Source organism: Nothobranchius furzeri, chromosome 8 (genome assembly GCF_043380555.1).
Source record: "Nothobranchius furzeri strain GRZ-AD chromosome 8, NfurGRZ-RIMD1, whole genome shotgun sequence".
Lineage (NCBI taxonomy): Eukaryota > Metazoa > Chordata > Actinopteri > Cyprinodontiformes > Nothobranchiidae > Nothobranchius > Nothobranchius furzeri.
The window spans coordinates 40639207-40664206 of record NC_091748.1 but is presented as its reverse complement, the minus strand read 5'-3'; the positions used below and the strand labels follow the sequence as shown (position 1 = coordinate 40664206).

The 25000-nt window shown below is 42.4% G+C and overlaps 1 protein-coding gene across 2 annotated transcripts in view; it reads left to right on the top strand.

Moving 5' to 3' along the window:
* Window positions 1-23067: 23067 nt before the first annotated feature.
* nrl (neural retina leucine zipper) overlaps window positions 23068-25000 on the top strand; it is a 19034-nt gene continuing 17101 nt past the window's right edge. For both annotated transcript variants that reach the window (XM_070554043.1, XM_070554042.1), the window contains exon 1: window positions 23068-23249. The gene's annotated coding sequence lies outside the window, so the exon portion shown is untranslated. The remainder of the gene's footprint in view (window positions 23250-25000) is intronic.

Here is a 25000-nt window from a genome sequence, read left to right as displayed (position 1 = left end):
AAATAAAGAACTGAGACATATTTTACAAGATGGAGTTTGATCATCAAGAACTTTACAGATAAAAGTAATCTCAAATTGCATTATGGATTTTACTTTGAGCCGATGGAGTAAAACCAGAACTGAAGAAATCTGGTCAGTCTCATCAGATCTCTTGTATGTACACATATACACATTATATAATACTACTGAATAGTTGGTCTGTACCGTTACATACTCAACAGTTTATGTCAGCAGCTGCCCTCACCCTGAATTACCATGCCTGTGTTCAAACCAGAGACCAAGAGAAAACCCACACATGCACCGGGGTGAACATGCTAACATGCTACTGTTTCTGCAGTCAGCAGCGCTAAAGACCACGCCTAAAGAAATTCGCAGTTCAAGACACAGAGTGCTATTTGGGCTATTAGATTAGTGAGAATACACAACAAATCTTCATTCAACTATATTACTGCTGCCCTCAAGTGGAGACAAAGCTGCAGTTGCAGGAAACTGAATTAATAACAGAATAATTATAATTGCTGTTAATTAGTGAAATTATTTGAAATTAAATCACTGTGATCATGCAAAGAGAACCCCTTCACCTGATCAGACAGCCCTTCGCTGCAACAGGCCTCTAACTGCCTCCTTTCATTTTCATGATCACAGGTGGATGCTAAATTTACATCGTGACTCCAGAAATGCCCTCTCTGGTTGGCATGGCAACATCATACAGTTAGTTACAAGCAAAAGATTATGAAACAGCAGGGGGCAACTGATCCCAACAGATGGAGCCGTCATGATTACACAAACCAAGCAGGCTCACAGGTTGTCATTAGCAACCGTGCTGTGGCCTTTTTTTATCTGAAGATGCCATCATGGGTCGATACAAGTTAGAAGGCAGTGAGAAAAGCTTTGCAGTTTGTTCAAACGGAGGTGAAACTGCTGTGCTTTTTGTTTCACTGTTTTTAACAAGCAGGAAATTCACATTTCATTGAGAGGTAAACAAATATGTTTTTTATTGTTTTTCATTTCTAGCTATTTAGAAAGCCCTGCACAAATAATTTTAATTTATTTTGTTCATGGCAGAGCTATAGTTTAATCATTTTCAGATAAATTCACGTCTAATTTCCAGTCCTAAATCTTCTCAGTTCAGTCTGCTCTGCCTGACAAGAAACAAGTCTCCCCCGAAGCAGTCTACATCTCAAACTTTGATTTAAGGTGAGATTAGAGACAGCGTTTTGGCCGGCTGCTAACTATGACTTCATAACGGGGCCGTGATTCATCACCCAGCTTCGCTTTGAATTTTAAACCCACGCTGCTACAAGTGTGATATAAAATCCTCATGTACCTTTCTAGAATAAACGAATCCCATGATTCACAACTCATGAGGAAATGTGTGCAGCTATGAGATGCAGAGGTCGAAACAGAATATAGTTTTGATGTTTTTTTTCTTACTTTTACATTTATATTTGTCATGAAAAAACAATTCTCCAGCACCTGACACTACAGATCAAAGACTGATGGTTCAAGATGCACCCAGAGGGGTGTTTTTCTACGTCCTTACACCTGAACTCTGAAGTCAAACACTCAGTATGTGTCATTTTCTTGTTTTTAAGGCCAATCGCCCTGTTCTTTGCAGCTGGTGTGAGGACACATCAGACCGCACGCAGGAGGCATCTGAACACATCCTACTCCTCTCATCATTCTTCTGCTTGTTACCAAGCAACATGATCGCATAAAGGCCGAGGGAAGAGAGGAGCAAGAGAACGAGCGTGTGGGAAGACAAGAAAAAGATGCATGAACATAAAAGGATGCAGGCTGTCCAAAGAAATAGGGATAATTGTACTCCCCACTACCTCTACCTCTTTCACTCAAACTCTCCACTCTTTCCTCCTGGCTGCCGGAGGATCTAGACCTTGAACACAAACACATTTGTGATCTCATGTCTGTGTGCAGAATAAAACCTCTGAACCAGTGACCTCTGAACGTTGTGCTTCAATTACTAATGAGTTTAACGTTGACCTCCGTGCAGTCACAGCTGTGGTTACGCGGCAAATGACTCATGAAAGTGAGCAATGATGAGAAGCAGCCTTTTTTAATGAAATAACAACCACGTTTACAAAAGGTCACATGTGAGCTGCAAGGTTGTCATGGGAACTGTTTCCCTGATGGCCGACAGCGACTGCTGCCTTTGGAGTCACCCCTTGGCCCAGTTGCCTGTTTGTTGAATGCACCTCCTCAAACAACACCAGTCTCTGATTGGTGGCAGCCAGTAAGTTCAACACCACCTGCACAGCCAGAGTAACTGACTATTACGGTAACTCTATCATGTAGTCACAGTTAGAAGAAGGATTGGTCATTCGTCTTTGGCATAATCTTTGCAAATAATGCAGCTGATTAGAAAACTCTGCATGTATCACATCCAGCAAAAGTCTATAAAAAGGACAGATGAGCGGTGAGTAGAACAAACAAAATCATTTTGCATCATGCAGATGATGTCACTTATAACACCATATTTACATAATATAAAGTTAGATAAGAGGAGTTTTATTGAGCTAAATCACATGACATCAAAGTGACTGTATGGCAGCGCTGGACAATAATTCAGTAACTATAGATATATCGATCAATAGACATGTGGTTAAATTGGGAAAAAAAGGATCAATAAAAACTTCAATTAAAGTTTCCTTTTTCCATACACAGCAAATTCAAAAATGTTAATTTTCTGGTGTTGGTCCAATTTAACACCAAGTATAGTTAATTTAACACTAAAACGACTTATATACGTGGTTGATATGTAACACTGACGTGAGAGTTAAAGCCCAGTGTTAAAAAGGAGTGTTTCCTAGTCAACTCTGTAGGAGTCTTTTTTGGACAAAATAACTCCTGAAAATCTTCCTCTTCTTCTTCTTCATTTCCGGTTAAATGGCGGGTGGCAACCAACTTAAGGTGCATTACCGCCACCTACTGTGCAGGAGTGTGAGTCAGAGCGAGGAGAGAAAAATAAATAAATAAATAAATAAAAACTAAATTCTATTAAATACCTTAATTTTCCTAAGAAACTCTAGCACCAACTTATAAATGGACTTATTGCCATTCAACAACGTTCTCAAACTCCTGAAAATCTAACTCTGAACTCGCACAACAGCTGTAACTCCGGCGAGGTGCATTGTGGGTAGTCATGTTAGTTTGTTCTATTTTGAGGTGTTTATGCATGTTTATTTTGCGGAGTTGTGTTGTTCTTAGTTAGTACTTTGTTCACTGTTGCAAATGTGGTTTTGCTTGTTATGTCATGTTTGTACCGTAAGTGAGGAGGCCGGTCAAAAGAATCGGACCGCTGTGTGTTCTGCTATCACATTAATAATGTGGTGCATGGTCAGTACTACATGATCAGGACCCTACAGGTGACCCTCTCCCACTGACTGGTAGCAGTCGTGAGGTGTTCATAACACATTACCAGGATGTTTAGTATCCAAATATGCAGATATGCAGATACCCAGAAGGACACGAGGCAGGAGTAGAAATGAAGAAAAAATCTTTTTATTTGAGGATGAACAAAAATAAATCCAAAGGCAACGAGCCTAAAGTCCAAAACTCCAAAGCAGGAGAAACATCGCTCACCAAGAGCACCAACAAACGCTGACAGAATACAAACAATGGACTGACAAGACAGGGCTGAAATACACAGGGAGGATGAGAGGGAGATGAGCTGCAGGTGTGCGGGGTGTGGGAGGAGGACCAGGTGAAGGCAATGACTAATCAGGGAGGAGGAAGAAAACACTGGTGGGAAAAACACACTAAATACTGAAAGGCTGTAACAAAGGAAAATGACCTAAGAGAAAAACAAAAGACCAGAAAGCATGAACCATGACTAATATACTAAGGGGAAGCTGACACTAAAGGAAAACACTATAGAAAGAAACAACAGGGGCGTGGCTAAGAGGGGGCCAAGAGAGCACAGGACCTGGGAACGGGATGTCTGAGGGGGGAAACCTAAAGGGCAAATGGGGAACACCAGGAGACACATGAGGAAGACGCAGACATGACACATGAGGGCGCTAGAAGACACAAAAGCAGCACCTAGAGAGGATGGAGAAACACCAGGAGGCACATGCAGGAAGTCTGCAGATGCAGACCATGACAGCCCAAAGCATGAGTTAGCCAGTGTTTGTAAGTGTAGCTGATAGCTTCCTGCTGTGGCACACTGAAAAGTATTAAAATTCATGATATCATGGTGGAGATTAACAACTTGAGTGAAAACTGACTCTGAAAGCTAACACTGGTTGTAGTAATTCAACATGCTCAAAATAACTCTGCCAGAGTTGATTTCAACACTTTTAAAGTGTCTACATGGGTCCACCCCAGTAAGTGTTGATTTAACACCTTTTGAAGAGTTGGTACTTTAACTCTGATTTAGTGTTAAAATACAACTCCTCTAGAGTTAAATATCTAACACTAAATCAGAGTTAAAGTACCAACTCTTCAAAAGGTGTGAAATCAACACTTACTGGGGTGGACCCATGTAGACACTTTAAAAATGTTGAAATCAACTCTGGCAGAGTTATTTTGAGCATGCTGAATTTGCTGTGTAATAGCCTATTGGGTAGCTTCATACTAGAGTCATTACTTACACCCAACCAATCAATAACAGACCCAGTCACGCTCCATCACCAAGCCTCCCCTCTCAAACCTAAACAGACAACAATGTGACTCAAACAAGATGTTGCAGCAAGGAGAGGTGGAAGAGTTCGTCCCAAAAACAAGGCTACGGTACTTCACCAGTGTAACATTATGTTCATTCTTCCAAGTCTGACAAAAAAACAAACAGTGATGGTTTGCAACAAAGAGTCAATAAAAACACAAGTCTGGTAATGCAACCAACTTGTTTTATCATAAAGTAATGGCCTAAGATGGCCAGGGCTGCACTTAAAATATATTTTCTTTTTTCATATAGTTTTCTATAATTATTAATGTCTATCAATATGATTTTTTCTTTTTTCTATGGATAAGCTTTCTTTCTATATCGTCCAGCCCTACTGTATAGCACCATGTTGCATCGGGTTGTATTGTCCTATTTCACGTATTGCATCACGTCACCGTTTATTGTATCTGTTTGGCGTTACATCACCTGAATCCATCATCTTCCTTCATCTCATTGAATGCTATTGCACAGCCCCATGCTGTGTTTTATACTCCTTCCTTTGTTTTTGCTTAACTCTGAGCAGGACTGCAGTGGATTGGATGGAAATCTGGGGACACCCTGGACAGGTGTCCATCACAGGGTCACAAGACACACAAACGCTCTCACTCTCATTCTCAGTCAACTTGGCGTGCATGTCTTGGCATGTGGGAGGAGACCAGAGTACAAGAGAAACAGGAAAAACTCACACATACATGAGGAGAACATGCAAACCCTGCACAGAAAGGCTGGATTTTGAACCGACAACCTTCTTGCAGCAAGGCAACGGTGCTACCAACAGCAGCATTTCAGATCATATTCTATAAAACTGTATCTTATCTTTTTTCATCACATAACAGTGTGATTCCCATCATATTGTATTGCGCTGTATTAACTTAAGTCCAAAATCATAGAGACCTGCAAAAGCAATCTTAGACTTGAACTTGATAAGCATCTAGACTGGTTCATGTCATCGTTCTCGGGTTGAGGTGGGTGCTCCTCCTCAATTAACCTTCTTTGGGGTTCTGTGTTCCACAGGTGAGGAGCGGAGGGGCACCAGCTGTGCCGAGTTGATCATTTGGAGCTCGGGTTTAAAAGGAGGATGGAGACACCACTCGAAGCCGGATGATTACTTCAGTTATGGTAACGCCTGCCACTCGTAGTCGTTTGCTCCGCGTGTTTGGATTATTTGGATTTTTGACCTTGGACAGTTTTTGGATCACGGTTTTGAACTTGCTCCTGAAACCCTGCTCTGTTTGCCCTCCTAGGATTTTCACCACACCTTCACAATTCAGCTAAAGAACTACGGATCTTCATTCTACGTCCCGTCCTCCTCCTCAGCTCCTGGATCTCCCCTCTCTGCTGCCTCACCTCCCGCCCGGCTGGGTCTCCACTCTCATCCACCTCGGCTCCCCACTACCCCCACAGCTCGCTGAGCTAGAACTTTGGACTTTTCGCTCACGGCATTACTCACTGGTTTTCCAGTGCTCCTTTAGTTCTCGTTTGTGAAATAAGGACTTTTTATTTCTTACCTTCTGACTCCCGTGCTGATTCTGCATGTCTTGGGTTAGACGCCTTCCACCAGCCATGGCAGTTCAACAAGAATTACATGGAAACCAAAAGCTCAACAACATTAAGCAGCAATTGGGACACCAGTCCTGAAATGTATGGAAGAAATAGTTTCACCACAATCTGACTTTTTTTGACATAGAATTTTTATTCTGTGAAATTCTGTATTTGAAACTTTTAAACTTAAAAGACAGCAATTAAAACGTCATCAGCAAAAATTCAACAGCAGAAATTCAACAACTGAGATGACCTCATGACCCAAGCCAAGCCAACTTTATTTATAAAGCACTTTAAAAACAGCCCTCACTGACCAAAGTGCTGAACATAAAAACATAAAAGCATAAAACAGAATAAAATCGAATACAGTAAAAAGTTGAAAGCACCTAAAATAAAACACTAAAATCAAATAGAAACCCAAAATTTTATGCGGTGTCAAAAGCCAAGCTAAAAAGGTGGCCCTTTAAAGATGATTTAACAGTTTCCAGTGAAGAGGCCTTTCCAAGATGTGCCAGCAAAGAGTTCCATAGTCTGGGAGCAGCAACAGCAAAGGCCCTATCCCCTCCGAGCTTACGCTGTGTCCTTGGAACGTCCAGGAGCAACTGGTCAGATGACCTGAGCGACTGAGAGGAGGGGTGAATGTGCAATAGCTCAGAGAGTTAGGACGGGGCAAGACCGTTTAAAGACTTAAAAACAAATAAAAGAAGTTTTAACTGAACCCTAAAATGGACAAGCAGCCAATGCAGTGATGATAAAACAGGAGTGATGTGTTCACTCCTCCCTGTACCAGTTAAGAGTCGAGCAGCAGCATTTTGCGCCTGCTGAAGTTGAGACAATGAGGACTGGCTCATACCAAAGTACAAAGAGTTACAGTAATCCAGACGAGTTGTAATAAAAGCATGGATTACAGTTTTAAAATCCTCTCTAGTTAAAATGTGCTTTACCTTTGCCAACTGTCTCAAATGAAAGAAGCTGGATTTGGCAACAGCACTGATCTGACTGTCCAACCTAAAATCACCGTCCATTTTAAAACCCAAGTTGGTCACTGTTGGCTTTCTGTGCAGTGTCAAGGGGCCTAAGTCCATGGGAGTGGGCCTACTGGAGGTACCAGTACCAAAGACAATTATCTCCGTCTTTTACTCATTAAAATTTAAAAAGTTAAAAGCCATCCAAGATTTTACCTCATCCAAACAAACCGCTAGAGATTTTATACTGCAGCCATCCTTTTGTTTTAGCGGGAGATACATCTGTGTATCGTCTGCATTGCAATGGAAGGCAAGTTTGTGCTTCCTAAAAATGGACCCTAGAGGCAGCAGATACAAACTAAAAAGTAGAGGACTAAGTATTGAGCCCTGAGGAACCCCACATGATAATGGAGCAGAGGAAGAGTGGAAACTGTTTCAGCTGACACAGAAACTTTTCTGTGCCAGATATGATCTGAACCACTCCTGGGCAGTGCCACAAATCCCGACACATTGCTCCAAGCGTGACATTAAAATATTACGGTCCACTGTGTCGAAAGCAGCAGTCAAGTCAAAGAGAACTAAAATCACAGACTCTCCCGAGTCTGTGGCAAGGAGGTTGTCGTTAAAAAACTCTCAACCGAGCAGATTCCGTGCTGTGAAGAGACTTAAAACCTGACTGAAAAAGCTCCAAAACATTGTTCTCATCTAGAACAGATTTTAACAGGCTGTAAACAACTTTCTCAAGGAGTTTAGATAAAAATGGAAGCTTGGAAATGGGCCTAAAATTTAAAAGTACAGTGGGATCCAAACCAGGCCTTTTGATCAGGAGCTGCTCTATTGCATGTTTAAGAGTTCTAGAAACCACACCTGAAGTTAGACTGCTGTTAATAATAGACAGAACAGATGGACCTAGAACAGAAAAAACCTCTTTAAAAAATCGAGGTGGAATAGTATCGGCAGGGGAACCTGAGGGCTTCAGATGACCAACAGTCTCACAGAGAGAAGATAGTCACAGGCTCAAACTGGTTGAGAGCAGCCGAGCAAGGATCTGAGGCTGAAGGATCAACAGCAGGAGGTGATATGAGGGCCCTGATATTATTCACTTTATCCAGAAAGACATTTAAAAATGTTCCACAAGCTTCTGAAGAAGGTTCTAAACGGTCACTCTGTGGAGCAGTCAGCATGGTCTCAACAGTGTGGAATAAAACGCAAGGCTTGTGACAGTTGGACAGAATTATATTGGAATAATTGGCATTTTTAACTGCTGCCTGATAGCGAGACCAGCAGTCCTTTAACATCTGAAATGAGACCTGCAGCTTGTCCGATTTCCATTTGCGTTCAGCTTTTCTGCCTGACAGCTCGAGTAGTACCATCTAACCAGGGTTCAGTTTTTGTTTTCTCCTGTCTGGTTTTTAAAGGAGCCACAATATCCAGCACAGACTGACAGGTGGAATGGAACCAGGAACTGAGTTCTTCTGTGCAAGTCAAAGCGATCGTCACCCGATCGATTCGACACCTCACTGGTGTCACGTCATCAGAGAAGCGTAATTTGATTGGCTAAAAGCCACTTGACTTGATCAAGTGACAATTACTTTGATCTAGGTCACTAGGTATCCTCAGTTGTTGAATTTCTGCTAATAAAATTGTTACATTGAAATTCTGAATTATTGAAGATGAAAATCTGCTGTTGAATTTGTGCAGATTAATTTTTTTCTGTAGTATTTTTGGTTAAAAATGTATTTGACAAAATTTCATAAAATTTCAATACCATAAATTCAGTGCCTAAACAAGTCATATTTTAGTGACACTGTGTTTCTTCTATAAAAATGAGACCTTTGACCAAATCCCCCAGCAGCCTGTAGATGACAGCATTGGAGCACAACCCAGCCTGGAAGAGGTGCAGAGTGCCATGGGGACAGTAGAACAACAAGCTTGCTGGACATGATGACATCCCAACGGAAAACATGATGGGCAGTAGGGCCGATCTCCTAAACTACACTCAACAAAAATATAAACGCAACACCTTTGTTTCTGCTCCAATTTTTCATGAGATGGACGTAAAGATCTAAAATTCATTCCAGATACACAATATCACCATTTCTCTCAAACATTGTTCACAATGTGTGATAGTGAGCACTTCTGCTTTGCTGAGATGATCCATCCCACCTCACAGGTGTGCCACATCAAGATGCTGATCCGACATCATGAGGAGTGCACAGGTGTACCTTATACTGCCCACAATAAAAGGACACCCTGGAATGTGCAGTTTTGTCTCACAGCAAAATGTCACAGATGCCACAAGCACTGAGGGAGTGTGCAATTGGCATGCTGACAGCAGGAATGTCAACCAGATCTGTTGCTCATGCATTGAATGTTCATTTCTCCACCATAAGCCGTCTCCACAGACGTTTCAAAGAATATGGCAGTACATCCAACCGGCCTCACAACCGCAGACGACGTGTAACCACACCAGCCCAGGACCTCCACATCCAGCAGGTTCACCTCCAAGATCGTCTGAGACCAGCCACTCAGACAGCTGCTGAAACAATTGGTTTGCATAACCAAACAATTTCTGCACAAACTGTCAGAAACCGTCTCAGGGAAACTCAACTGCATGCTCGTCATCCTCATCGGGGTCTTGACCTGACTCCAGCTCGTCATCGTAACAGACTTGAGTGAGCAAATGCTCACATTTGATGGCTTCTGGCACGTTGGAGAGGTGTTCTCTTCACAGATCAATCTCGGTTTACATTGTTCAGGGCAGATGGCAGACAGTGTGTGGCATCGTGTGGGTGAGCGCTTTGCTGATGTCAGTGTTGTGGATCGAGTGGCCCATGGTGGTGGAGGGGTTATGGTATGGGCAGGCATCTGTTATGGACGAAGAACACAGGTGCATTTTATTGATGGCATTTTGAATGCACAGGGATACTGTGATGAGATCCTGAGGCCCATTGTTGTGTCGTACATCCATGAACATCACCTCATGTTTCAGCAAGATAATGCCCGGCCCCATGTTGCAAGGATCTGTACACAATTGTTGGAAGCTGAAAATGTCCCAGTTCTTGCATGGCCAGCATACTCACCGGACATGTCACCCGTTGAGCATGTTTGGGATGTGCTTGACCGGCGTATACGACAGCGTGTACCAGTTCCCACTAATATCCAACAACTTCACACAGCCATTGAAGAGGAGTGGACCAACATTCCACAGGCCACAATTGACAATCTGATAAACTCTATGCGAAGAAGATGTGTTGCACTGCATGAGGCAAATGGTGGTCACACCAGATACTGACCGGTTCTGAGTCCCCAGACCCCCAATAAAGCAAAAAACTGCACATACCAGGGTGGCCTTTTATTGTGGGCAGTATACGGTACACCTGTGCACTACTCATGATGTCAGATCAGCATCTTGATGTGGCACACCTAAGGAAGATGTTCTCCATCACCATTACCTGGACAGGTCACCAGTCTCTCACAGGCTCACACAAGAAGACAAAAAAACCAACACACTTTGTTCTAAGGTCATGTACTAATATCTCATTTACCCAACAAGAATGTTTTTGATCTGTGGAAGGGAATCAAAGAACCCAGAGAGCATGCGAGCTGCACAGAAAGCACCCAGCCTGCTGTTGAACCTGTTAACTTCTTGCTGCAAAGCACCAGTGCTAGCCAATTACTCCTCGGTTCAGTCCCAGTTAACAATTGTTTTTAAATGTAATAAAAAATTTAAATATCTAAAAGCGTATTGCTGAATTGACACGAACAATCTATTAAAAATGTAATCTATTTTGTTTTTTACCTGCTCAGAGAAAATTGATTCCAAAACAGGGGCAGTCTAAGATTGTCTTCCTATTGCATCGTCACCTTTTATATGACACAACAGGCTGCATCCAGCTCAGGCAACTTATCAAATAGGAAGACCATTATTTTTTATCTTATTATAATTTTTTTATCTTAGTTTTTATTTTATCTTTTTATTTTTTTATTTTTAAATCTTTTTTATGTGCTTGTGGAGTGTCTTGTGGTTTTTTAACAAGAAAGGCACTGCACACAAAAAACTTTTATTCGTCTATTGTCTAATGACATTTTAAATAGAGGTATAAATAATGAGAGACTGACAACAATAATAGGAAGAACACAAGCAGGATAAGATGCTAAACTAAAGAAAGGAGAAAATACACACTTCCATGCACAAGCCTACAGAAAATAGACAGTTTGTTATTAACAAAAAAAGTGATAAAATAGGAAATGGTAATGCCAAAAGTGTCAGATTTAAAACTGTCTAGCACAAATGTTTTTTAAAGGTGTGGAACACTGAAAAAACATTTTTAAAATTAATTATAATTGGTCACTCAGAGTTTATCATGCAGGCTGAACATGAAAACTGTCTCCTACACCTATATGCTAATAGAAAATTGATGGTAACACCAGGATTAGAAAAGCCTGACATATCTACATCACTCTGTCACTTAACATTCATGGACTCACCCATCTTGACTCATAATGGGGAAGACTGTTGTTGGGATAAGCCTAGTTAATGCTTCTGCGTCAGCTCCACGAGGGAGAGACGCACAAGTGCTGACAGAGAAAGTTTGCTCTTGGACTTCTCCGTCTCCTCAGGAGACTCTCCCGGGAAGTGTTGCAAAGCAATTCCCCGCCAGGACAACAGAGGGCGTAGCACTGTTATGTAGTCATGTGTCCAAGACAGTACATTTACTATTGTGTTTGGTTTATTGCATTTGAGATTCTTTTTACCACTCATTCTCTCCTCCTCGTCATGTGCTCGCCACCTCTTAAACCACGTTTCCTGTCATTTCCACCCATGAAGAAAATGCTTGCTGCATATATTTGCACTCTTCCTGTCACAGGTGAATAAAACATTCATATTTTTAGAGTTTTCTACAAGGTATTCTTCAAGCCGCTCCATGTCTGCCACTAGATATCTTTGGCTTTCTTTATGTTTTTGAGGGCACAATGGCGAACGCGGCGTCCTGACCAATCATAAGCTTGCGTTCTCGGTCTTGTTTGACAGATGTTTTGAAAAGTGGGCTTGACTCTGTTCTTCCATGCGAGCCTGCTGGAGAGCCCTCGCAGGGATGGATAATGGCGTTGTGTCCGTACTGACGCAGACGCTGAAGCAGAAACTAGACTTTTGCATCCAGGAAACATCAGAGAACGTCTTAGCTAGTAGAAGCTAACTGTTAGCATTAGCAACTCCACCACATGGCAAAACACCTTCAGGCTTTTATTTGTAGAGACAAAACATCTATAAAACATCAGTGATGCAAAGTAAATGGAGCCTGTGGTAGAGTTGCATTGCTGTTAGCCAGTTTGGTGAGGTGTCCAAATATCAGGAAGTAAGACTCCAAATCCTGCCGTCAAAGCTCTCCTCTGATCTGGCAACATTCTAGATCCTGAAACAGCTGCACCAGGGCTTTATGTACCCAGAGAACGACTTACAAGGCATTCATTCTTATTAGAGACCAGTGTTTTAAGTAAACAAGTGAACCTTTAAGAAGAACGTTGTCAAATTGCAAACACAACAAGCTGTACATTATACAGAATTAATAAAACAATGAGCAGCTAACTTTTTTAAAAGCTCCAAATAAAACTTCTGTATCCATGTTGTCGTTCTTTTATAAAACACAGAAACGGTTTTGTTTACCTGTTATTGACGCTACAGTTTCGCCGACAGCTGCCGGCTTCTTCAGGCTGACGCTGATGGTGGCGCGTCACTTCCTTCTCCGTTTATCTCCGTCGTCCCTGTTCATGTTCCCACATCCACGTCTCCTTATCTCGATTGCTTCCTTGATCCATCTTTTGTATTTCTGTTGTTCGGTGTTTATGATCCGTGTGTCGTCCCAGTCCATTATATGGTTTTCTCTTAAGCAGTGATCTGTTACGACTGACTTTTTTATTGTGCATTCTGCTTCTTCTTTTGCTGCTCTTGTGTGTTTACGACTTGTTTCTTTCTCGCACTCCTTTCTATGTTCTATTGTTCGTGTGTTGAGTTGGCGTCCGGGTTCTCCTATGTATGTTTTATTGCAGAGTTTGCATGGGATTTCGTAGATGACTCCACATTTAAGTCCAGCTGGTATTTTGTCTTTTGGGTGTACTAGTCTGTTTCTAACTGTTGTGTATGGCTTTGTTGGTGTGTTTATGTTGTGTTTTTTCATTGTTGCTCTTATTTTTTCCGTTATGCCTCTGATGTATGGTAGGGTTATCACTGGTTCTGGTTCTTGTCTTTCTGGGTTTCTGGTTCTTTGCTTTGGTTGTTTTATTCTTTCTGCTGTTGTTTGTTGTTTTCCTTTGTTTATTGCCCATGTCGGGTATCTGCAGGTCTTTAAAGCGTGTTGTATGTGTTTGTCCTCTTGTTTACGGTCTCTCTCTTCTGTTATTATGTTTGCTCGGTGATATAATGTTCTGATTACTGACATGTTGTGTATGGTGGGGTGTTCTGATGTCCATAATACGCTGGACCACGCATGCGACTGCATCGTCGGAGAGGGGAGAGCGGGCAGTAGAGGGCGACAACGTCCTCTGCTGCCCGCAGATAAACGGAGAAGGAAGTGACGCGCCACCATCAGCGTCAGCCTGAAGAAGCCGGCAGCCGTCGGCGAAACTGTAGCGTCAATAACAGGTAAACAAAACCGTTTCTGTGTTTTAAAAAAGAACGGAAGCATGGATTTAGAAAGACACAGCAAGAACACTCCTAAGAAAACTTCTGTATATTTTCTTTTTTGACCAAAATTATTTTAGGAGCAGAGCAAATAAATAAAGGGATAAAAGCGTAAAAGGCACATTGGTGCCTTGATAGAACATGTAGTTCTGTGCTTCAGCTTCATGATTAGGTTATCATTTCTCAGCAGGAACATTTGTGTCCTTTATGTCCTCTGAGACTGTGATTTGACACATTACTGTAATATCAGCTGGATGCCCTGGAGCGGTTCGTGTGATTGGTCTAGATCAGTGTAATCAGAAACAAATGTTACCGCTGAGGAGGGTTTTATGATAGTTTACTTAAATATTCTATATTAACGCAGCCCCAAGGAACGCTTGTCATTTAACTTCCTTCTTCTAGCTTTTCTAATCCCGGTGTTTTGGTGACAGGCTTGTAATCTATCACTTCAGCTCCTAAGCCTCAAACTGCTCCTTTCAATCTGACTTTGAGCCTTTTTGTGTAGCTGCGAGATTAAACATTTCCTACTCTTAAGCTATTTACTGGCTTTTATTGATTTTCATGCCAGACTATCTTATTCGTGACGAAGTTGTTTGTGTCTGTGTGCGTGCACGTGTGTGTTTACCGTGCTGCCCACACGTGGAGTCATTGTGTGTGTGTGTGTGTGTGTGTGTGTGTGTGTGTGTGTGTGTGTGTGTGTGTGTGTGTGTGTGTGTGTGTGTGTGTGTGTGTGTGTGTGTGTGTGTGTGTGGACTTATCAGGCTAGTCATGGGCTTAGCACTGATTCTCCCCCAGAAACTAGTGTCAGATTAACAGATACCCATGCCTACATAAACCGTCTGTATTATACACATAAGCTGTCAGTACTCCTGCTATTACCTCACCCACCTCCTTGTCCCCCCCCCCCCCCCCCCGATCAATGGCCTTATCACAGTCATTGTTTAATTTCCATTTATTTGCTTCTGTTCTTGTTAAGATTAAAGAGACTGGTTTTTAATCAGGATATAATTTGTGAGACGTTTAAAACAGGGATTATAGATGTTGTTTTGCACACATGACATATTAAGTGATTTAAAGTAACAAGTGTTCTGTTGCAGCAGGAACCAGATGTTTAAAAACATTATTGTACAGCAGCATTTGTTGCTGGATATCTCTAAATCTTGTGTATTTTTTATGGTGGAATATCATGTCCGATTTAATGAAAAAAAACAGGAGGAGAGATAGAAATCTGGGACGGCAGCAGACAGGGAGACTGAGACATTGGAAGGAGGAGGAGGAAGAGGAGGAAGAGAGGGATGAAGGGATTAGAGTGGTCAATACTTTGGCTGCTCTCCCAGACCGAGAGATGACACTAAATCTGTTAATTCATTCCCCCTCCTCACTCGTGTAACTGTGCTTACTCTTCTCTCCCCTTCTGTATCCTCTGGCAGGATTACAGTATTTTTAGTGTCATTCTTAATTTCACACAAACAAGAAGATAATCTGTCAAATGAATTGATGCCTTTAATGTTGTGTGTGTGTGTTGGGGGATGGGCACTTCCAAAATAGTTGTTGCATTTGAGATATTCTAGTATTTAGACTTTGAATGGTTGCTGTCTGAAAGTAAACAGGAAAATATTTAAAAAATAACAAGATTTTGTTGTTTTGTTTGCCTTGAATTGATTAGCCTGGCAAGCCACCCTACATATATAAATACATAGCCTGGTCTGGACATGGCCCATTGACTACTCTCTGTCATGGGGCAGGATCTACGGTTGTCTCTCAAACTGTCTCCCCATGCTATTGGATAATAAACAACGTGACATACTCAACGCTATGGATGTCAGTGAACAAGGCAGGCCGCCATACTCCGCCGAAGATGAAGCAAATACATCCTTGACTTCCAAAAAACAAGCACCTCTATCTGCTTTTGATTCAAACAACAGCCCAAGTCAAAAAAGTCCAAAGAAGATGCCAAAGTCATTTCAACCGAGCCGTCGCCATCTTTGTTTATTCGGTCAGTCGCAGTGACATCCCACCCACCGACAAAGTGCTGTAAATGACCCACCAAACCAGTAGAGCGCTGTGATTGGACCGCTATGGATGTCAGTGAATGGGGCAGTCCACCACACATCGTTGAAGAAGACGCAAACCAAACTGATAGAGTGCTGTGCAGCATACTGGCCAGGACTGTAGGTTCCAGTGGAGCGTGACTGGTAACACCTGCACCTGTGTGTGTGTGTGTGTGTGTGTGTGTGTGTGTGTAAAGAGTAAAGAAGAAGGGGGTAGGGGGTGGCAGAGGGAGAGGGCCCCTTGTGAGGTGAGACGTGTAAGCCTGCTGCTTGTAGCAGAGTTAGCTGGGATTAGGACATGTATCTGTGGTATAAGACCGGGTTGGTGGGACCCTACAGACCTTCAGCTCACACCATCTGTCCAAACAGCACCACCCTGCCTCGCACTTAGTCACTCTCTCATTCCCAACCCCATGCCTGGACGCAGTCTATCAATTACAGCTACTTTTAGTGATCTAGCAATCAGTCTTATAAACTTTTGGTTCAGGAGTTTCCTCGACTTTGACGGCTCATGTCAGATGCCCTCACAAAACCCTAAAATCCTCTCAGAGGATAAACGCCGAAGGATATGAAACCCGGGTTTACAGGGTGACCGAGGGGTCAGCGTCCATTTCATGGGGTTTTGAGCAATAATGGGAGAAGCACAGGCTTAACGGGTCATTTCAGCTGAATTAACAACATATTCACTCATTTATCCCCATCTAACCTCTGAGATGTTGTTCAAGTTTCTAGAGGAAATCTGAAAGCATTTCTGTTCCTAAAACTTGCAATGATCACACAGACAGTGTTTCTGAGATTTCTGAGACAAAAGATTTATTAAGTTATCAGATGGTAACGGCCTGTATTTGTTATAGCGCCTTCTAGAGGCCTAGAGCCCCCCAAGGTGCTTTACAACACAATCAGTCATTCACAGCTGCCCTGGAGCACACCGACAGAGATGAGGCTGCCAAAAACTGGCACCACTGGTCCCTCCGACCACCATCAGCAACATTCACATAACATAAACTAGAGGAAACATTTAGACAGGAGGATTTTTTATGTAAAAATTACAATTTATTGGTTCCTTTTAGTTTTCTGTGGGCTTGTTTCTAATCATTATGCACAGACAATAGCTAAGCAAACAACTACCTGTCATTTAGCTTAGCAACTGCAGGAAGAAACAGCTACATTATAAAAACCGTCTGACAAGCATAGGAAAGACAAATGCATCAACATTTATTCATAGAATATGCATAAGAATCACTGTGCAAAACCAACAGGTATGCAGGTAAACCAAGGCTATAATATACAACATCTTATGGAAAAGATGGAGACATCCAGTGAACTGTAGATGGGATTTTGCAGCGCATCATACTAAGGCCTAGTCCACACGTAGCCGGTTTTTTTTTTAAACGAATATCCGCCCCTCCAAAAACTTGCATCCACACCACCGCGTTTTAAAAAACTGTCCACACGTACCCGGATAAGTACGTTGTTAAGGACATGCCAGACCTGTAGGCGGCAGTACTTCCCCCGTTCTTAACCTCGTCCTTCGTCTGTGGTCTTCCGCAAGGAGCAGTAATTCCTCTTGCAAAAACAAACAAGCAGAAAGCGCTTGGACAATTGATAAAGCGAGCGCAGCTCTGAGGGCGTCCATGATGTCGGCTAGCGTAAACACAGGTCGCACACGTGATGTCAGCATTTTTTGTCGCGGAAAGTGACGTTGCGGACCTTAAAATTCCGGTTTTGTCCGTCCACACGCAGACACCCAAAACGGAGAAAACGCAGATCTTCACTTTGGCCGGAGTTTTTAAAAAGATCCGTTTTCGTGTGAAAAAACTTTGTTTTCGTGTGGACGGCAGGCCAAAACGTAGAAAAATATCTACGATCCCCGGCTACGTGTGGACAGGGCCTCAATCAGACCTACTGCTTGTTAGTTGTTAGGACACTGACTTACCTTTACTTCAAAACACACAAACAACTAAAATATGTAAAACAAACAACATTACTTTTTGAAAACATCCCCATTTGCCGTTTGAACAATGAACAGAAAAGATCTAAGCACAGTTTAAGTGTCCAATGACTCTTGTGCCCAATGTTCAACCACTTTCAATTAATTGTTGTAAAAAACTGAGTGATGAAAATATGTTAAGAAGAGACAATACGTGATCTCAATATTTGACTTAATGTTGGGTGCATGTACTTCAAGAATCTTACAACACAATTTATATCATAATACAGGAGAGACGACATGATATATGATAATAAAAGCTGATAGATAATTGTGATTTTTAAGACTAAATTTTATCAGAAAACTCAGGCAAGGTGCTTTCACGACACATCCAGTGTTATCGCAAAATCTTGTGACAAATTGATTTGGTTGACGCCCCTTTTTGTCATAAGGAAAACGAGACTTTGACGAGCTAAGAATAGCTCTTTGGTGACTAGAACATGATGAGACACGCGGGAGCTTTTGTTGACGAGCTGAGACTAGACGAAAATGATGCTCAACGTCCAAATGTCTGCCTGTCTCACAAAAACGTAAACCAACAGTACTGCTGCTCTGTGTCTGTCCCAGCTGCAGCTGTATTCTGCTCAGTTAGAGAATAATACTCAATTTCATTTTTTATAAAACTGAAACAAAAACCTTTTGAATTTTAGCCGACTAAAACTAACACTAAAATGCTTTTTCATCAAAGACTAAGATGCCTGCCAAAACCAACACTATAGTATGCAGTATTATAAGATATGATAGGAACAACAAATCTGGGTTATTTTGTGGCTAATCAGGCCAGCGTGCCTCCCACCTGGCTGACTGGGTTGATGAGAAACATCAGAGGACCTCCCTTGATATCCTGCTGTGATCTAATCTCTCTCTCTCTCTCTCCCTCTCTCTCTCTCTCTCTCTCTCCCTCTCTGCTCTGCCCACAGGTATGCCACATTTGTGTAATGTTGGCACTTTCTTGTTTATTGTTTGTTTACTTTGGAAGGATTTCAGTTAAATAAATTATATTTTAATAGGTTTTAAATGGTGTCTCTTTTCTTTCTCTATGGTCCAACAAGCCGGGTCGCAACACTGTCCAGTTATGGGCCATTCCCATCTGTACCGGGTCGGCCCGGGCCGGGTAGCGTAGGTTGTTTACATATCTGGGTGGCCTGGTATTTTTCCGGGCCAACCAAGGCTCATTCTCAGCCCTCTTCTCGAGGGGGTCTGCTTCAGGCCGACCAGGGCCAACACACCCACTGCTGACAGCAAATCCACACCTTCCATTAGAGCAAGCCTCTGATTGGTGGGTAGAATCAGCCCAAATGGGCTTAAGGCAAGGATGTGTGGAATCAACCGGGCCAGGCTGGGGCCGACTGGGGCTACGCGGCCCGGGCCGACCCGGTACAGATGGGAATGGCCCATTAGAAGATGCTTCCAGGACATTAAACAAATCTGAATTGTGTGGTGCAGCTTCTTCTCCCCTGGTGGGGTTCTGCTAGTAATCTGCATCTAGGACCGTGCACAAGCACACACACACACACACACGTGCACACACGCACGTCTGTCTCTCTATCATAGTGAGGACCATCCATTGACTTCCATTGATTTTTGTGGCTGCATTATGCCTAACCCGTTCCCTAACCCTAACCAGGCCTTACTAAAACTTCATTCATACCACAGCTCTAAAACCAACTGTAGCTTCTAAAAGAAGAAGGGCCAAAAAAATGTCCTCACTTTGTAGGGACAATGGTGAAAATGGTCTTCAGTATGTAGTAAGTACACACACACACACACACACACACACACACGGCATTGATGAACTTCTCAGAGTAACACTTTTGAACTCAGGATGACTTTATTGCTGCAGACAACAGAATTATGCGTTGAAGTGGAATCCCGCTGCTTTGACGGGAACGACCTCTCCACCTCACAGGAAGCTGATTTGTTTAAACAAGCACAGATTAATTTGGGATGTACTCTCTCACTCCTCTGGGTGTTCATTTCTCACGGTGGCCATGGGTTCTCATCCGTAAATATTCCAGGTTCCGTGACACTCTGTGCTTGACTTGACTTAGTTGTAAATAACGGTCAGAGTACCTCAGAGAGTCTCTCTTGCTCCTTTCCTGAGATAATAATGAACAAACCAGTTTCACTTCCACTACCAACAGCTGGTGCCCCTCACCAGGTCAAGGCCAGCAGATTCTTCAGTTGATTTTGTATTTTTAAAACAAAATGGCAAAAGGTCAGCTTGAAAATGTGTTAATACTTATGTAATTGGCTTAATTGGATGCAAGAAATGTTTGAAATGCTGGAATAATGTTTAGTCCCCATTCACAGAAGGGAGTTTCTTTTTTCTTGCCAAACTCAGCTAAATGTAGACACCTACTCAGTGTTTAAACTGAGTTGTACAGTTTTGTTTTTGGCCACCTGACCTTTTTTTTTTTGGCTTAAATAGATAACAAAGATGCTCTGACATCTTTCCCACCTCAGTGTTCCTTGGAAAAATTCTAGCACACGAAAGTTTTAATAAGCACCTTTTTGATTTTTTACATGAAAAGAAAGATGAAATTGTGAACTATTGTTTTTTAATGTTATTATTTAGATATTTGATATTTTGTAATCATTCACAACCAGGATAGGAAATAATCCAACACTGTTAACTGTTCACATCTGTACAGGAACATCTGTCAGTCACATCTGAAGCTCCTCCTGTTTTTCATCTTTAGAACATGGTTCAAATCAGCTCATTAGATAAAGATTTTTTTATTTTATTTTAATAATCACACCTGTGTAATCAGAGGCGTTGCCCTCTGCTGGCCATCATAAACGCTGCATGTTTAAAGCCTTATCTTCTCATCAGATCAGGAAACTGAAGCTTCATTAACTGGTTGAATGAGTTTAAATTAGGCTTAATGATGGGTTTTTTTTACACACACAATAGAAATACACGTATTATCTCCACTGACAACAATGATCACGGTTCTGGTTCTTAAAAAGGTCTAAATACTAACGTAGAAGAGCAGTGAGCCTGTTCCATACCTGGATGTGAGGTGAACTGAGGAACAGCAGCATAAATGTGTGTTTGACTGCAGATTTAAGGAAGGTGTGTTTGTCACAAAGTATGAGGTAAGTTCCTCTGTGTGTCTCCCTTCTTTTGTCCATCACCCTCACGGGAGGCCCTGTTGGTATAGCTGCTAAGCTTTCCCTGGAAACACAGATGAGGATCAGATAGAGAAGTTACAACAGAGGGCAGGAAACACTGAAAGAAAACATTTTAAAAAGTTATTTTACTTCTCTTCATGATAGGAAGGAATATTAGCCACTATTTCAAATACTTACCCTGGCAATGCCGTTGTCCTGGTCGCTACTCGTGGTAAAGTGAAACACTTTTGTTTTGTTTGATTCTTTGTTTCTTGTTTTGTTTTCATGAGTCAGCATGTCTCCCGGATTTAAAGGTTTTGTTTACTGTGTAAATCAGATTTGTGAAGGCACTCTTAACACACTGATTCCTAAACGAGACACCATTAAGACACGGAGCGACTCGGGATTAACAAGTTTAGCTTTTAAGGAGCATCGAGAAATGCTTGCTGGGCATTTCTCTGCTCACCAGCTTTGAATGGGTAAAAAACAGATTTGATTCATCAAATTTGAGCCTAACTTCTAAAGCAGTTAGGAGAACTAGGGGGTGGGGTGAGATCATTACAACAACTTCCTGAGGTTGCTTAACCACTGCTATTAAAAAAGAATAAAATATAAATATTAACATTTATCATCAGTAATAATTAGATAAATGAGTGAATCTGGAAAAGAAACACGTGACATGAGTGAATAATCAGTAGGAGTTGGACAACCAAAATTCACAGAAACATGGCCTATGTGATGTCAGTAATGAAGAAAGTAGAATAGAACCACCTCTCACGTGTCAGAGAGACCTGCTGCCGGAGGAGCAGCAGCTCCACTCCACGCCCCTCCCAGACATCGGAGCATCTCAGCTCATAGCAGCCTGAGTGGGGAGGGTGAATGGGCGTGGCCAGCAATATTTGTCTACTCAAAGCGACAGAGCCCTGAAATGGCTCCTTCTGGAAGGGACTGGACTTGTCAGACATAAAGCTGTTCAAATCACTTTATGTGAGAGGGATTTAGTGTAAGGAACGTCATAAACTTCAAGCACGTTAATTGAACGTAGAATTAGTGCAACTTAAGAGAAAAAGTCAGAATTTGTCCCCTTTAAGGGAGCATTTCAGTTTCTGCACCTTTGAGCAAATTTTAATAAACTAGAACGAAAAACTTCAAAAGAAAGAGACGTTACATCAGTTCAACCAGAGAAAGAGAAAACAAACAATGAGGTAGACTTACTGAAATGAAGGATGTTCTGGGATGATAACAATTGTGTGTGGGTTGGCTGCACATCCAAACATCAAAACAGGAACGGGTTGTTTGGAGAAATTGTGTTTCTTACGTTTAAAGTTCTGCTGAATTGGGTGACGTTCAAGTTTGAGCCCCATTAGTTGGAAATGTGTTCTCCGCATTTGACGCTTCCCCTGGGGGAGCGGTGAGCTCCAGACATGGCTGTACTTGGGAACCAATCATTCTTAATGCTGTGTGTCAAGTGAGGAGGCACCGAGACCGATTATTTAAGGCTTTGAACCCACAACCACCCAATCTCAGGGTAGACACTCATACCACTAAGCCTCTGAGCTTCCGTAGAAGGGTTTTATTATTTAAACTGTCAGCTGCCACTCATCTATGGTCATCATTTCAAAGGTCACAGGAGCGTTGTTGACCAGTTAACCAGTGGGTGAATGTCCACTGTAAGGCAGCACAGACCCATCTAAACAGTTTTATTATGATGGGTGAGGTGGTAGTTCTAAACCTTCAGGCAGAAAATGAATGGACGTGTGTGGCAGCCCCTCTGGTAACTTTTCACTTGTTCTTCTCATTTTGTAGCACCACAAAGTGAGGGATGAGGCTGTGCAGGTGTGTTTGGGATATAGGGACAAAATAAAGGGGAGAGAGAGAGAGAGAGAGAGAGAGAGAGAGAGAGAGAGAGAGAGAGAGAGAGAATTGGGCAACAGAGTGAGCGAGACATTACCAGAGTGTGTGAACATGCCTGTGAGCGGGGGGGGGGGGGGGGGGTACAAACAGGGATTTGCGGTGGGGGGAGAGAAAGAAAGGAAGGGGGCAGTGGCACTCAGCGACAGAGAACTATACACACTCACAAACACACACATACACAAACACACACCACGTATCCTCTGTGTCTCTTTCCAAACGTGTCAGTCAGTCGATTATGTGTGTGTGTGTGTGTCTGGTGAGGATGTTGTAAAGAGCTCATCTCCATCCTTCCTCTCTATGACTGACGGTAAGATAACTTCATTTTCATTCAGAACCTTTATGTCTGCCTTCTTTTCTCTGATGTGTGTGTTTTTGCTGTGACTCTGGTCCAGAGCCAGACCAAGGCCTCCATGGAGCCCCGTCACTGTTCGCTTTCTTTTACAATCCGTTTTGAGCCCCGGGGGGGGGGGGGGGCAAAAACTAACGAGCTGTGCAGCAAACGCAACAGTCAAAGGTGGATTTTTAATTAGAGGTTCATTCTGATAATTACATTCATTAAAGCTGAAGGTCGGTAATTAGGGTTGGTGGAAAGAGCTTTGCTCTAAAGCTTTCTTTGACATTCCTCCAGGCTTAAATGTCCAACGTTTTATTGATGATGTGAGATGTGTGGTTTCCGTTTTGAAAAGCTTAAATGGATGTTTGGATTTATTTCTTACACATTAAATTGTTTGTGTGTTGGATTTCTGCAGCTTTTTGCTCAACAGCAGTTTCTAAAAACTGATTTTGATTTTACAACTGTTCAAAAACGTGTTTTGATTCGTGTTTAGAAAGCCTTTGGTTCTGGATTAAAGTCTGAACCTCTTGGTAATTGGATTTGGTCTCTTGAGACTTGTGTTTCTTTCTGTCAAAATGATTAGGAGCTCTCAGTTCATCGTTCAGCTGGTTATGAATTCAATGAGAGGATTCTTTTAGAAAGACTGAACATTTTTCCTTTGTGTGCCATCCTGTTGGGATTTGGTCCTGTATAAACATTACACTGGCAGAAAAAGCCATTGTGCCCAAGTTTGACTCAGAGAACGACAAATTCATTTTATATTCATTTAGCTAAGATGAGAAAAATATTTAGAGAATGAAATGATGAATGAACCAAAGGGTTGTCCTTTATTGCAGAAGGTCTGTGTCTATAATACAAATCAGGTGCAGTAGAGTGTCTTCTCCAGGCCAGGGACGAGGTCCTGCCCCAAGTGGAGCAGTTTAAGTAACTCGATGTCTTGTTCAAGAGTGAGGGGAAGATGACAGGTGGACTGGTGCTGCGTCTGCAGCGATGCGGGCGTTGTAACGCTCTGTCCTGGCGAAGAGAGAGCTGAGCCAGAAGGCGAAGCTCTCAATTTACCGGTCGATCTACGTTCCTACCCTCACCTATGGTCACGAGCTTTGGGCAGTGACTGAAAGAACGAGGTCACGGATACAAGTGGAAATGAGTTTTCTCCGCAGGGTGTCTGAGCTCTCCCTTAGGGTGAGAAGCTCGGTCATCTGGGAGGGGCTCAGAGTAGACCCGCTGCTCCTCCACATCGAGAGGAGCCAGTTGAGGTGGCTCGGGCATCTGGTCAGGACGCCTCCCAGACAGCCTGGGCCTCCCTGCGTAGGCTACTGCCCCCACGGCCTGAATCCATACACGTGGAAGAGGACGGACGGATGGTTGTGAAAAAAGTAATTTGCATAATGTGCAACAACTAAAAAAGAACTAAAACATATTTTCTCTACAGTTCAGGTGAACTATAAAAAGTAAGTCACATTTAAAAAGTAGTTTTCAAATTACTGAGAAATTTTTTATGAAAATCAACTTCAGGAAATTAATAAATGGATTTTTGTGATCAAACGTTTGTGAAACTGAACCAGTTTGTTTGAGGGGTCTAGATGCCGCGGTGGAGAGGGTCAACGAGAGAGCAACACTTGCTATTGGCTAGAAGCTAGCAGCTTTAGAAAAGCATGCCTCAGGTCTGATCCTGCGGGATCGGAGACGAGCGACACCGCTCTGAACACGAACACAGATGAAAG